Source organism: Halichoerus grypus, chromosome 10, assembly GCF_964656455.1.
Source record: "Halichoerus grypus chromosome 10, mHalGry1.hap1.1, whole genome shotgun sequence".
NCBI classification, from domain to species: Eukaryota; Metazoa; Chordata; class Mammalia; order Carnivora; family Phocidae; genus Halichoerus; species Halichoerus grypus.
The window spans coordinates 137,731,695-137,747,119 of NC_135721.1; the positions used below are offsets into that span (position 1 = coordinate 137,731,695).

General features: G+C 58.2%; 2 long non-coding RNA genes across 3 annotated transcripts; one reads left to right on the plus strand and one right to left on the minus strand.

Moving 5' to 3' along the window:
• Positions 1 to 441: 441 nt before the first annotated feature.
• LOC118543948 (uncharacterized) lies at positions 442 to 12,349 on the minus strand. Of its 2 annotated transcripts, none has more exons than XR_013442117.1 (4): positions 11,836 to 12,349; positions 2,229 to 2,341; positions 1,610 to 1,773; positions 442 to 773 (listed from the first exon to the last, which is right to left on the minus strand). It is a non-coding gene; the product is annotated as an uncharacterized LOC118543948 (long non-coding RNA). The 2 variants fall into 2 exon arrangements; XR_013442116.1 differs by having other exon boundaries at positions 442 to 892.
• Positions 10,840 to 12,395, plus strand: LOC144379306 (uncharacterized). The gene is made up of 2 exons (XR_013442118.1): positions 10,840 to 11,129; positions 11,478 to 12,395. It is a non-coding gene; the product is annotated as an uncharacterized LOC144379306 (long non-coding RNA).
• Positions 12,396 to 15,425: the final 3,030 nt, after the last annotated feature.

Below are 15,425 nucleotides of genomic sequence, written 5' to 3' on the forward strand. Positions count from 1 at the left end.
CGTCACAACCATGTTTGGAGAAGGTAAGAGTTTCAGGAGGGGCCTGGGGCTGCTGAGCTGTGGGGGGGGGGGGGGGCGGCAGGGGAGTGGCGAGGTGGGACCAGCAGAGGCGGAGTGGGCGGGTCCTGAGAGGGAAGCCGGGGCTGCCAGGACCCTTCGGCTCCAGACATCCGACAGCTCCCGTCAGGCCCCCACCTGGGACCCCTTTGGGGTACCATGCCCCCCCCCAGGTTCCTCTGCACCTCAGCGTCTCGGGGAGGCGGCCTGTCGTTCACTGCTGGAGTTGGCACGTGCCTGTCTGGGGCAGGGGCAGGAAGGTGCCCTGCAGGCCGGTCCTTGTCCTCGGGGGCGCGGGGCAGCTCCCAGCTTCATAAGCGGCAGGCCTGCAGGTGTGAGTGGTCGTGAATATGAATGAGCCGCCGGCGGAGCCCACAGTGGCCATTAGGAATGACATGACCTGTGTTTATTATAAACTCTTCTCTGAGGTGCACCGTGGCTTGATTAATAATTGGGCCCGGCATCCCAGGGAAATTTCAGCTTTGCCACTTTGGAGAATTGCAGTGAAAGCACCATCCTCCCGAAGGTTCTTCCTCACCCCTGTATGAGCAGCTCTGTAAGATGCACGTGGAGGCTCATGCCTGGTCACCATGGTTTCCTTAGCGGGGATCAGAGCACTCACAGGTGACGCCCGTTCCTCGGTGGGATGACGAATCCTTTGCTTTCACACCAATGGAAGACATGACCTCATGTCCCGCGGGGAGCGGAAGACACGGCTGGGTCGGAGAGAGCCGGAGAGAGCCGGAGAGAGAGACACTGAGCTGGGGAAGCTCCCGCCATCGAGGAGAGCGCACAGATGGACACGGCCAGCAAGAGCGCAGCGAAACGGACCGTACTGCGGGCACAGCAAGGGGGCGGTGGGCGGTGGGCGAGGCCTGGCCCTCCCTGGCTCTCTCTGTTCTCCGAGGACCCTCACGTGGACCCTGAGCTGGGAAGCGCTGGGCTGGACGCCAGCAAAGCACTCTTGGAGTTGCAAGCAGGCCCATTTGTAACTGTGTTATTCCTTAGCAGTTTTACTCAGCTGGCTGGCAGAGCCCCAGCTCGGCTGCCGGCTGCCTCCCGGCTGCAGGGATGCAGGACTCGGGGTGGGGAAGGGGGCCCCACGCCGCATCTTCCTCTCTGTGCTCAGGGGGCCTTCCTGGGGGATGCCACACCCCAGGCCTGCCCACGGAAGGGCACCACACAGAAGCTGGCCACCAGCTCCCACTTTCTGAGAATTTGGAGCCCCGGATAGGGGTGGGGTCCAAGGGTGGCTACATGGCATTTGCGACAGCTGCAAATGTCAAAAATCCCCATGCATCTGTTGCGTGTCCCCTACCACAGGTGACCGACACCCCAGCAAAGCTGCTCTGCAGGCTTCGGCCCTGGGACTCTCCTGCTCACGTCACCACTGGAGCAGACCCTCTAAGCGGTGCGCCAGCCCGAGTCCCCGCTCATCCCCCTCTAAAGAAGGCCAGGGCCGCTGTGTGTCCATCATGGGCCATGCTCATTTAGGTCGTTGTAAAAATGAATTTACTCCTTAAATACCATTCAAGGAAACTAGCAAACTCACCTCCCCAGACAAGCTCCTGATGGCTGAAACGGGCCTCGTCTGCAGCACGCTCCTTGCTCATGCTGCAGATTCGACTCTTCATGGGCCCTGTGTCACTTGGCCCCAAATGCTGGGCCTGCTTCAAACCAAGGCAATGATGCCCTCATTGCTCCGTTGTCACTCACCTGGAAAATTATCATGGGGTCATGGTCACTACATCTCACACTGTGTAATGATCCGAGCTGGGGCTGAGGACATGCCTCCTCACCCTAATCCTGCCTCCTCGGGGCTCCAGGACTGGCAGGGCCCGTGTCTGCTGGGAATCCCTTCCCTGTTGCAGAAGACATTTGTGGGGGGCCCCCCTCTCCCCTCTTCCTATGGCGGTGGACTGGTTTGGCCTTGGGCATCCACCACTGTTCTGTTCCAGCCCATGCATTCCAGGCATGGCTGGCCGGCTGCAGTCCAGGCTTGGGCACGCGACCCTGGGAAGATCAGCGTGAGTCAGTTCCAGGAGCTGGGATTTTGGGGCTGCTTCCATGTTGGTGAGGTGGACTCATGAGGACAGAGCCAATGTGGATGGGACACAGAGTAGAGAAATCTCATCTTAGCAACACCTTTTAAACCCTTGATCAAGCCATACCTGAAACAAGCATGCCCTGACATTCCAGGTTGTGTCTTCTGTCACCTGCAACTGAAGGAGGCCGGGGCCCGTGTTCAGGCTGAAGGAGTGGTCTGGCTCTGGTCTCGCTTGACCTGCATCGGGCAGCAGAGAAGACGCGATGAGCCCATCATGAGAAAAGCCTCAGACAAATCCAAATTGTGGGGTATTCTACAAAACACTGGACCAGTCGTCCTCACAACTGCCGCGTCACCAAAACAAGGAAAGTCTGAGAGAGACTGTCCCAGCTGAGAGGAGCCCAAGGAGACATGCTGACCCAGTGTCACATGGGTCCTGGGGTGGAAAGAGGACATGAGGATAGTAGTGAAGCCGGGTTCCCATCCCATGCTCCTTCCTTGTGACAAGTGGACTACCACGGTGTGAGATGGGGGCGCTGGGCGGCATGTGGGGACCCCCCACACTCTCTTTGCAACCTTTCTGTAAATCTAAAACTCCTCTGAAATCTCAATGTGTATTTGGAAAAGGAAGGAGAAAAATGAATCACAATTTGAACGTTCACTGAAAAAAAGCCGGTTTTGCAGAGACCACGGAACATCAGTGTAGCGTTTCTACCTCAGCTCTAGAAGAAGGGACACACGTGGGTCTGGCGCTTTGTTGTGGGTGCGAGCGGTCCACGAAACCACAAAATCCTGCAGCAGGAAACATACAGGTGCCCGGGGCCGGTGGGGTGGGTGGGCACACGCTGGGTTTTAGGCAGACGTTTTCGGCAGGGGTTGAGAGCCGTTGGCCACAAGGAAGATGAGTTTCAGTTCCTGGCTGTTGTGCAGAGAACAGCCGGGGAGGAGGAGGTGGGTGAGGTCAGGGCCCCTCCGGTGGGTTGGGCTGGAGCTGCCGGGGTGGGGTGGGAGCATCCTGCTGAGAAGGGCACCCCTTGCTGCCTGGGCCGGGTGGCATCTGGCAGCCCCACCAGGCAAACAAGAGCTGGGCCCACATGCCCCTCCCAGCTCGGTGCTCCCCTGAGCTGCCGTGGGGCCGGGCCGTGCGGGCAGGACTGGGTGCCCCGGGCCTGTGGGGACCAGAGCACTGCCCCTCATGGCTCAGGACACCTGGGAAGATGGCAGCGTGGGCAGAAACGCAGGAGGAGGTGCTGTGAAGGCCCCGTCGGGAGGAGGAGCTCAGGCAAAGGCCAGCAGCCCTGCCCGCTGTGGCCGCAACCGGTGGGCGCCCAGCCCCCGCTGCTGTACCAGGACCTGCGGCAGGCTCGCCGACGGCCCAGGGGCCTGAGCGGCTCCTCCGGGGACACGACGGCCGGGACGGAAGGCGGGGCAGATGCGGGGCGGGAGGGGCGGGCTCAGCGCCGGAGGCAGTGTGGTCCCGCCCGAGGGGCACCGGCCAGGCCGCTGTGGGGGTCTGCTTCTAAGAGCAAAAGACAGCCGTCAATGTGCTTTGCACTGGAGGGGGCGTGGCTGTCACCCAGCTTGCGCGGCTGCGGGAGGAAGGGGCGGGACGAGAGGTGAACAGACACCCAAGCGTTTAGGAGCTAAATCAGTAAGACGAGCACCAGAGACCTCCCAGCTGTCCCTGCACCAGTCACTGCTGCGGAACAGGCACTCCCCCGCCCCCGGCAGGTGGCAAGGAGCATCTCCTTCTCCTTGGAGTCTGAGGTCAGCGGGGCAGGGCAGACCCGCTGGCTCTGGGCTGTGGGTGGGGCTCAGCTCTACCACCACGGTGCTTATTCTTCTGTGACCAGCAGGTGCCCTGCCAGTCCTTGTCGGGGTGACGGCAAACACACAAGAACTCGAGCCCAACACCTACACACAAATCAGGCCTTGGCTTGGGTCATGTTCACCAAAATCCCACTGGCTAATGGACGAGGAAGGAAACGCCTCCCACCTCCAAGCCCCCGCTCTAGGGTGCGGGTAAGGATCTGCAGTACTTTCATCATAGGCGAAAGGAAGCGTTTCACAAAGGTGGAACCGTTCTGAGGCGAAAGGAAGCGTTTCACAAAGGTGGAACCGTTCTGTGGTGGAAATGTTCATTAGGAAAATCAGCTAAGAGGCCCCCTGCCCGTCAGTATGTCAAAGGCCAGCACAAACCCGGGCGCCGGGAGCTGCTGGTGGTGGGAGTCCCCAGCCGTCCGGGGGCTGTTCACGTGGAAAACAGGGCGGCCATGAGACCTCCAGCCAAGAGGCCTCAGCGTCTGCCCAAGGGGTCATAAAAGGACCCAGATTCCCCATCGGCCAAGATTTTTAGGAGCGGAGCAGAGCCCGGGAGCAGCGCAAACGCCAGTCACAGAGCGCCCCGTGCCGTCCCCTGCCTGCCAGGCCCACCACCGCCAGCCTCACAGGAATCGGCACCAACACTGAACATAAAGAGACTGCTTTCCAGGCAAACTGCTGATACTCGGGACTCCAGCAAGGAGAGCTTGAGGGAGACCGGCCTCACGGATCCATGGGACACGTGACAGCTCAGACGTTAATCAATTTTCAACCCTTGAAACGAAAATGGTCTTGATTTACGAAATCCCACGAGCCAGGTCTTTTCCACGCCACCCAGCATTGTGAGCAGGGGTGTCCTCGCAGGCAGGTGCGCCTGGTACAAGGCGGCCTTCTGTCCGGCCCAAGACCCTCCCGGGCACCCGCCCACCCCTGCCTGCCGGGGGCTGACCTCCAGACACAGACACTCAGCCCCGGCCACACCACACCTGGCAGGTGTAAGGGGACGCTGCTTTGGGCTCTTCTTCGCTTTCGTCAGAGACCTTCCGTGTGCACGTGGGGATCGGCAGTGGCCCCGAGAGGGACCCAGCCCCAGGGGTCACTGTCCAGTAGGTGAGAGATCAACTCCCTCCAACCCCACGGACTGAGGACAAACAAGTTTATTCTGGGCGGTTGATGAAGATCTGTAGAAAACATAAGCCCCTATCCATTTTCAACCATATAATTATATTCCATCTGCACTCTCTGGTCGCTAGTGCCAGACCCTCAGCTAATTATTTAAATAAGCAATTTGAACCAAAGCTTGGAAGTGTCACGTCACTGTATACCCAAATCCACCAGACGGAGAAAATAGGGGAATATAGATGAATTGCATTATTGCTCTGGGATGGTGAGTCCTTCCCAAGCAGCACAGAAGGAAAGATTGGTATATCTGACCACATAACAATTTAAAACAGCTGATGGTTAAAGACACCATGAACCAAAATTAAAAGCAAATGGCAAACCAGGAGAAAGTGTTTCAATATGTATTACAAGTGGTTAATAATGATCTCGTAAAGCAATACATTTTAAAGGACAAGCACGCCCACAGAAAAATGGGCAAAAGACCTGCACAGGCATTTCGCGAACTGCCCTGTCAGCCAGCGAGCGGATGAGCAACGCTTCGCTTCGCTGGAACCAAAGAAATGCCACCAAAGCATCAATGGCACCCAATTTATCTTCTGTCAAACTGGCAAATAATGTTTTAAATCATAAAACCAATTCTGGCCAAAGAACAGAGAAAAGACCCCTCATGCCCGCTGGTAGAAGTATAAACTGGCATGCCTTTTCCGGAGGGTGGGAAGACGGGCAATGCGGTGTTTTGGAGACAATGAACCAAGAGCCCAATAAAATTCATAGAAATATGTCCTAAAAACATACGTTCCTGCGTGAGGATTTGCATGCAAGAATAGTCATGACACGTAGCAGCTAAAGCTGGAAACAGTCTACATACGTGATCAGATCATGGGAGAACCTTGTGCAGCCACTGAAAATGCTGTGGAAGAACATTTATTGACAGGGAATGTGACCACGAGCGCTGCCAAGAGTTATGGAAACAGTGGACAGATGCAGACGCTGTTGAAGAAGAGAGGAGTGAAGAGTGAGATAAGCAGATGGTCAAGGGCACGTGGACACTGGTCATCCCTGCAAGTGCTCTCAGGTGACCAAGGGGACTCATAAACTTACTGCAAATCCAAAGAAATGACAAGACAAGCCGGTCAGTGTCTTCGCTCTCCTGCTGATTACTCTTTTCTGTTCCCATTGATTTTGTTCTATAAATCACTTTGAGTTGAGTTATTTGGGATCATGATGCAAAGAGGCATGCACTTGAACAAACACGAGGTCGCAAACATGGATGGGGAAGACAGGCACCATCCTCCTAGCAAGCCAGTTATTGTCGTGACAGAGGAGGAACGAGCCGGGGAGCTGGGGTGGGACGACAGTCACAATATTTCCCTTGCCATTAAAACTGATTTTTAAAATGGTAACATCCATTTTTAAAATGGATGAAGACTGCACACCGTGGCAGCAGCGCCCCCCACCCCGCTCCCCGGGTTGGGCCCTGGGCTCCGTACCCACCAGCCGTGGACTCAGGGCAAGCCACCTAACTTCCTTGTTTTATCCTGACCTGTAACATCGGAGAAATAATCATGTCTGCTTCATGGATGCACTTCCCAGCGTGAGGGTCCGCTTTGGAAGCACTCGGTAAAGACTTGTGCTACGGTTAACCTTGGTATTGTTGTTGTGTTCGTTCAAGAACAACACAACCTCTTTCCCAGGGAATCTTGCTTGGCGTGGATTATACAAACCCAGCTCAGGCGTGTGCATATCCTGGAGCCTGCACCTTGTACCCATCGGACGTGCACACGTGGGCTCACCGGAGCACCTGCTCCAGTGGGCGGGGTGGCGCCGTTCCTAACAGCCTCAAACTGGCTACAGTCCAAGTGCCCGTGAACAACTGCACGAGTAAATGGTTGTGTGTTTGTACAAGGGCATACAATACAGCAAAGCAAATAAACAGGCCTCAGTTGTGTGCAACGACCCACATGAACCTTCAGAACATAGTGTTACTGCAAGAAGCCAGACACGCAGCGCGAACACCGAACAAGTCCAGACAGGCGAAGCTGGGAAACAGGGCGGCAGTTCCTCATAGAGTCAACTGCAGAATTACCGTCTGATCCAGCTGTCTGATGAAACACCCCCAGCAGGACGGAAGCGGGTCTGGAAGGGCTGCACCCCGTGTGTATAGCAGTGCCGTTCACAGGACCCAAGGGGTGGAGGCAGCCCAGACGCCCCTCGACACAGGAATAGATCCAATGTGGTCTGTCCACACAACGGAATATAATTTCCCCTTAAAACGAATGACATGCTACAACGTGGATGGAGCTTGAAGACATTCTCGAAAGTTTTGGAGTTAGCCAAACACAAAAGGACAAACGTATGATTCCAGTGCTCCCAAGGTTACAGAGCAAGGTCACCCTCCGTCCACAGCACTCAGGTGAAGCTGAGGTTCCTGAGCTTGGCAGAGTGCAGACCAGCGGCCAGCCAGACACCTCTGGGCTTCTGCTCAGGGCCTGCGCTCTGGGTCCCAGGGCCCTGACCAGAGGCCCTGCCCTCCCCTTGCTGACCTGCCCCCCATGGTACGCCCACAGACACCAGCAAATTACACCAGTGTCCTGTGGCTGCCGGAGCCAGAGGGGGCCCGGGCAGGACCCCGGGCTGGGCAGCCTTTCTCAACGAGCCCCGAGGCCCAGGGTCGCCAGTGTGCCCTTGAGCCAAGAGCACAGGGAAGCTGGGTCCTGCGCCCCATGTACACGAGCCCCTTCACCGGGGCAGCTGCCTTCTCAGCCACACCTCCCTGGAACATTGTCTGGGACAGGAAGGAAGGGAGGAGAAGGTGGTGACAGAGGGAGAGGGGTGGTCCCACGCTCGACGCTGCCCAGCCTGCCCCATGTCCTTGGCTGCTTTGGGTGGCCCCACCGTGGGCGGCCAGCCGCTTTCCTCACCTTCCTAGTGTCATCTGTTTTCTCAGACCTCAGCCGTGTCATCTACAGGCACCCGCTCCCCATCAGCCGCACAGGGATGCGGCATCTCAGGGGCCCCGCTGGCTCGTGCTGAGAGAGAAGGAGAGCCCGCCTGCAGACGGCAGGTCCCTGTGCCCATGTGTCCACCAGGGGTGCGGCCAGGGCTGTGGGGGCCACAGCGAATCCAAGACCTCCTGCTCCCCCTCCCGAGAGATGCTGGCTGCCAGGGGAGTCCCGGGCAGGCTCCTGGCCCGTGCTCAGGGTGGCTCTATTGGGTTCTCTGTGCCACCGGGACCCTGTGTTGTTATGACAGAACAGCAAACTTTAAAAAGACAATGGGACGTCAGCGTCCAACTGCCTCGTTTTCAACATAGGGAAACCAAGGCTGGGAAGAGCAAGGCACCTCCCTCCAGGGCTGGTGGAAGGTTCTGATGCTGGCTCAGGACAGGTGGGGCCAGGAGAGAAAATGAGGTGTTGGCTCAGGGCCCAAGTGCACTGTGGACATGGGTCAGCGGCCAAGGGTCAGGACTGCGCTGGGCGTCACTGCCCGGGACATGACCGGCCACAGCCCTGGGGGCCTCCACCATGGAGGCCTCCAGGATGTGCACACTGCCAGGGTCCCAGGCCCAGTGACAGTGTGACCATGGCAGGTGGCAGGTGGAGGGAGACACGTGGGTCTGCAGCGGTCGATACCGCCCCCAGAGCCTCCACTCGCCCCTGACCTGCTGAGCAGCACGCGCACCAACCCCGCCCGGACCGTCAGAGTCTCACGCCATCACTAATGAGCTAGGGCCAGACCTCAGCTTGACCAGGACGTCCACACAGCTCTGGGTCAAATGGGGCAGCGCAGCCATCCGCGTGGACAGCATCTGGTGTGCGGGCCGGGCCTGGTCTGGCCTGATTCGCCGGGTAGAGCGCCCGGTAGAATCCGGTGCTTCACGCTCTCGAGACGCCAGCTTCTCAGCTGCAGCCGAGCGAGCCACCGGGCGACGGACTCCCTTCCAGGAACCGGGACTGTGCTCCAAGAGAAATGCTCTGTTTCAGTGGATCCCAATCAGACCCAGTTACCGAGACACCGGCCGTGGGGCCAGGCCTGCACAGGACCTTCCCTCCACGGTGGCGAGGCGGCCGCCATGCTCCTGGGGCCATTCCTCAGCTGGCTCCGCGGCCAGCCGTCCAGGGGCCTCCCCACCCTGCTTGGACCACAGTGGTGGCCTGCATGGGGCAGCAGGTCCCTCCTGCTCCTCCCGGCCCCTGCCCCCTGCAGCCGGGATGTGCATCATGTGAGCGGCCCTGGAAAGAGCCCGTGACACCGACCAGGACCAGGCTGACCATCTGCCTTCCCTCTGACTCTTTCTTAGCCCGTCAGAAAGATAGTGCTTTTATGTAGAGAAGAATACTCACAGAGTTGCAAGCATCCCTGTGATGAGCCCAGCAGAGAGGGGCTTGAGCCGGGGAGGGAGTGGACGTGGGCATCCAGGCAAGACCCCCATGCCGTGCCTCCCTGAGCCAGGAGCGCTGTGTCACCCAGGGGGGGCAGGGGCAGCTCGGCTGGTCTGGGTCAGGAGCCCATGGAAGGGCGGGAAGTGAGCAGCAGTGAGGGTGAGGGCCACCACAGTCAACCCCCGTCCCCTGCCTGGAGACCCGCACGTTCCTGATGGTGACAAGCTGAAACAAAAGAAGGGCTCGACCCGTGGCTTGTTTTTAAAAAATGTCTCTCGGGACGTCCGGGCGGCTTAGTCGGTTGAGGGTCCGACGCTCAGTTTCGGCTCAGGTCATGATCTCAGGGTCATGAGATCGAGCCCAGGGTTGGGCTCCATGTCAGTGGGGATTCTGCTGGAGACTCTCTCTCCCTCTGCCCCTCCCCCTGCTCAACTCTCTCTCTCTAAAAAATTTTAAAATACTACTAGTAATAAATATATATATATATTTTAAGGCAAGAATGAGGCGTTGACTACTGGGTCTTTACCCCAAAGATACAAATGTAGGGATCCGAAGGGGTACGTGCACCCCGATGTTTATAGCAGCAATGTCCACCACAGCCAAACTGTGGAAAGAGCCAAGATGTCCATCAACAGATGAATGGATAAAGAAGATGTGGTATATATATATACAATGGAATATTATGCAGCCATCAAAAGGAATGAGATCTTGCCATTTGCAACGACGTGGATGGAACTGGAGGGTGTTATGCTGAGCGAAATAAGTCAATCAGAGAAAGACATGTATCATATGATGTCACTGATATGAGGAATTCTTAATCTCAGGAAACAAACTGAGGGTTGCTGGAGTGGTGGGGGGGTGGGAGGGATGGGGTGACTGGGTGATAGACACTGGGGAGGGTATGTGTTCTGGTGAGCACTGTGAATTGTGCAAGACTGTTGAATCTCAGATCTGTACCTCTGAAACAAATAATGCAATATATGTTAAGAAAAAAAAAAAAGAAGATAGGAGGGGAAGAATGAAGGGGGGGAATCGGAGGGGGAGATGAACCATGAGAGACAATGGACTCTGAAAAACAAACTGAGGGTTCTAGAGGGGAGGGAGGTGGGGGGATGGGTTAGCCTGGTGATGGGTATTGAGGAGGGCACGTTCTGCATGGAGCACTGGGTGTTATGCACAAACAATGAATCATGGAACACTATATCTAAAACTAATGATGTAATGTATGGGGATTAACATAACAATAAAAAATTAAAAAAAAAAGAACAGGCGTTGGTGCTGCCCCTCCTGTGCGGGCCGTGGGGCCAGGGGGGCTGCGCCTGGGCTGGGTGGGGTCAGCGTTGGCAGCGGCCGAAGCCGGTCACGGGCACGCCAGGCACATGGTGCTCTTCCCTCTATGTTCGTGCACGTTCACATTTTCCCGAGAGCAGGGCAGGCGCGGAGGCGAGCAGGAGGCGAGCAGGACGGGAGGGATTCCAGACGCGCGCGCCCCAGCCTTGCTCACAACTGCACGTCGCTAGTCTGTGCATCTCGATCTCGTGGTCTGAGCCAGTGCAGGACACGGAAAGGGAAGCACAGGTTGCGGACCAGCGGTGACAGAAACCACCCCAGCGAGCAGCCCCGTGGGCGAGCTTGTGAACAAGGCGGGCCTCTGCCCACCGGGGTTCCCACGCGCGTTCCAGATGGAGGGGCCGGGAAAGGTGAGTGAGAGCCGCCTTCTCTCTCATTTACCCGGCGTCGGGGCTGTGGGAAAGGCTGCTGGTGCCTCCCTGGGGCTTCCGCGGGCCGGCTGGCCTCCAGGGGGACACGGGAGGGCCGGGGCGCCTCAGTGGACCTGGGGCACCAGCACGTCCCGGCTGCTCTCTGTACGTGGCTCAGCCCTCACCCCGGTCCTCTTGCAGCCTGTCCGTGCCTCAGTCTCCCCATCTCCCCCGCCTGGCCACAGGCAAATGGGGCAGAGGCCAGAGGTCTGGCTGCATGGCAGCCCCGCAAAGACTGGGGAGTTTCCCAGGGAAAGATTTATGGCTTATCAAATGTTTCCACTCCAGCTCCCTATGACAGTCACAGAGAAACGACAGTGACCCCACATGACCTGCTGTTTCCTGAGCACGGAGGCATGGGCTCTGAATCATGCTGGGTCATGGTGCCCCCGGAAGTGGCCTTGATGTGAGGGTGACGGGGCCAAGCCCAGCCCCTTCCCGGAGGGCCCGCGTGGCATGGACACCCCCCCAGAAGTGCCCCACATGGGGGGGCGTTCCTGGCCCTGCAGGGGTGGCCCCCCACGCACACTGGCCCTCCTGCCTCCCTGCACTCCGCAGGCTGGGGGCCACAGGGGCCACAAAGGAGGGGTTGGCAGGAGTCCCCTGCACGCCGGCTGGTCCTGGTTGTACCAGCCTTGCTGTTTACCTGGAATTCTCGTCGGGGTTTCAAGGAAAGTCCTCCAGCCCCCACGGAACCGAGGCCAGCCGCACTCCCACGCAGACGCGCAGACCGGCCCGAGAGACCGGCCCCGAGACGGGGCAGCGAGACCGCCCGCCGGGGCGAGAGGCTTCCACCAGGTGGCGCAGGAACGCTCCAGGGTTGAGCTTGGTTCCCACAGTTTGTGCGTCTGGAGCAGCCCAAGCCAATAAAAATAAAATGGAGGCACGCGCATAATTTTACATGAAATAGGCGAAATTAATCTCAACAGTATGTTCTATTTCATCCAATGTAGCCAAAATGTATCCCTTCCACAGGTTGATACGAGGAATCACTGATGAGATCCTTTCCTTTTCTCTACTGTCTTCAAACCCCCGCGGGTTACACGCGCAGCACGCCTCAACCCACCCGCTGAAATTTTATCAGAAATCACTGATTGTACTTAAACTTCATAAAACTTGGAGTCCAAAAACGAGATCCCTTGTTCCAAAGATGCTCAGAAGTTTTCAGTAACTGAACGGAGTGTCATTAAAAATTTTTAAATCTAATTTAATTAAGGTCGAATTAAAGCCCCTGTGGCTGCTGAATGGGACCCGGTGTCAAAGGCCATGTTGCCAACCCCCCCCTACAGGCAGCCCACCTGGGTTGACAGCCATGAGGGAGGCACTACTGGTGTTCTGAGGGACAAGCAAGGACCCCAAGGCCATCCAGGCTGGGGAACCAGGCGCGGCCGGCCGCCCTAGGAGACCCACTCGGTGGGGTGCCAGAGGACCCGAGAACTCCCGCAGTGAGGGGCGTGGCAGTTCCAAGCTCCACCTGGCCCGGGAGCCCAGATTCTGCCCTTCTTTCTTCATCTCCTCTGCTCTGTGCAGACTGCATGCCCCCCACCCCAGGCCTCTGCCCCCAGGCAAGGAAAGCAGACCCCCGGAGCCGGGACAGACAAGGGCCTGGATTCTCCCCGGAGCCTCCAGAAGGAGCCCCATCCTGTGGACGCCTGCAGCCAGGGAGCCCGGACTGGACTTCGGCCTGGGACTGTCAGAGGCGGAGTGTGGTCATTTTCAGCCCTGGGCCCGCGGTGATGCGTCACAGCAGTGACGGGGAGCTCGCACGGCCTCCCCGGGACGGAGTGCGGGTGCTGGGCGCGGTGAAGTCACCGGGGCCGTGGAGGGTTTGAAGCAGGAGGGGATGACAGTCTGATCGGCGCTCCCTAACTGTGAGCCCGCGCTGGGACGGTGGCCCCAGCACGTGGGGGTGGCACCGCTCTCACGCGCCGCGGCGGGCCCCAGCTCACGCCGGCCGGACCGAGACCCTCGGGGCGGGTGCCGGGTCGGGGCGCGGCGGAGGCGCAGTCACCCGCGGGCCTCCCCAGTGCCGCGCGCCTCCGTCGGCAGGCGGTCTCGTCCAGGATCGACCTGGGCCGCGAAGCCCCGGCGGCGCCCGGCGGGTAGGTCTGGGTGCGCGCAGCTCCGCTCAGGGCCACGTGCTCCGTCGGAGCTGAGCGGCGCATGGCTTCTCGGCGGCCCGCTCGGCGGTTCCCTGGCACCGTGTGTCGGCGACACGCACGCAGGCGCGACCGACAGCCCAACCGGCGACAGAGGGAGCTGGCTGCGGGGCCGCGAATGTCCAGATCAGAGGTCCCTAGAGACGCGGAGGGCGGCGCGGGCGCAGCCTGGTGCCCTGGGGCGGTTCTGGGCCCGCCCCTCCCGGAACCAGCCTGACCCGGGCTGCTCGGCGACTGTGACTTCTGTTCGAATGATTTACCTCCTATTTCACCTGTCACCGGTGTGTACCTGGCTGTCAGGTGCTTTCAAAGAGAAGTTTACCTAGGAAGGGCTGGGGCAGGGCTGGGGCTCGGTGCATGTTTTAGTCATTTCAGGCAATCACTGGGGTTTCCCGAGCTTTCTGGAAGGAGTCCACGTACTCTGAATACACGCTGAGTCTCCACCTCTCACAAAGGACGGAGTTTCTCCTGAACAAACTGGTGGTGCCCGTGAAGACGGTCTGGGACACAGATTTCATGGCTGCCAGAGGAAATTGATTCTTTTTTTCTTTCTTTCTTTCTTCTTTCTTTCTTTCTTTCTTTTCTTTCTTTCTTCTTTCTTCTTTCTTTTCTTTCTTTTCTTTCTTTCTCTTTCTTTCTTTCTTTCTTTCTTTCTTTCTTTCTTTCTTTCTTTCTTTCTTTCTTTCTTTTTCTTTCTTTTTTTAGGAAATTGGTTCTAATAAAGGTTACCAGGAGTCAATGCTTCTCCTCGCAGGCTGAGACCAGCCCAGGAAACTTCTCGTTCAGACTGCCCAGGGCAGAAACTTCCCTTGCTTCCTGGCCTGGTAATTTTCCAAAGCTGAAACTTTCCTGTCAAGGGGCAGGAAGAACGTTCAGCCACGGACAGCTCAACCAGAAACATTTCTGCCCAACCAGAAGTCACAGCCGCCCAGAGTGGGATCTGGGACGTGACTCAGCAGCCTAAGGGAAGCCAGCAGAGCAGGGGCGGGGCAGCTCTTGATGCAAGGGGGGGGCACCAGCTGCTGTGGGGGCCGCCGGCCCAGGATGCGTCGAGAGCTGTGGTGGGCGGGGTGCTGGGCGGCCTGGCCGTCCCCCACCTTCAGACCACGTGCATCCCGGGCCACACATGAGCGTCACTGACCGGGGACGGAACATTCCAGGGAGGAGGCCCAAGCTGCCAAGGACTTAGGACCCTGGTCAAAGGTGTGAGGACAGCTAGACGTAACTCGTTCCCAGTTCCCATCTGGTGGGAAGATCCAGGGGCGACAAGTGTTAGAGGATGCAGGCTCCTTTCAGCCCGAAGGTCTCAGGGCTCCAACCTACTGTGCACAGCGGCGGCGGCCGTGTGGCTGAGCTCTGCCCCACTTCCCTGAACCAGACCAGAACAAAGATGCTGTGCTAAGTGAGGTCATCCTTCTCTACCTTCAGGTTCACGGCAGGCGGTCTCCTCCTGCCTGGGTTGGGAGGGCCCACGGGCAGAGGGACAGGAAGTGACCGTCTCTGGTTCAGGGGGCAGACCTCAGGACTCGGTGTGTACCTCATCGTCTCCTCTTCCGCTGGCCTGGCAGCCAACAAGCTCAGCCTCCGCAGGGCACCCACAGGGGCTGCCCGGGACAAAGCCTGGGCCCTCGCACCTGGGCGTTCGCGCCTGTGCCGAGCGCCCCACCCTGAAGCGAGCTTCCTCTTCTATGAAACCTCCAGGCAATTCTGCTTTTGGATATGTATTTTTTTTGCATTTGGATATTTTTAAGGGAAGTTCTTTATTATTATCTGAATATGTCACTATCAAAAAAGGGAAATGCCCATCCAAACCACACCGTTTATGGTTTCACTAGAAAGAGCAGTTGATGCCAGGACTGGGGCGGGGAAGGGCACAGCAAGCCCTCACCCCAGATATGGGAAGAGCCTGTCCTCCTGCCTCCCAGAGACGGACGGGATGGCTCTGCCGCCGAAACACGTGAGGACAGCGCAGACTGCGTCCCGCCAACCACTGAAAGTTACCAGTTGGTCTGCGTAGAATTCTGCGGGGTCCACACGGGTCAGCCGTGCCAGGCACATGCCTTTGGAATCACGCATG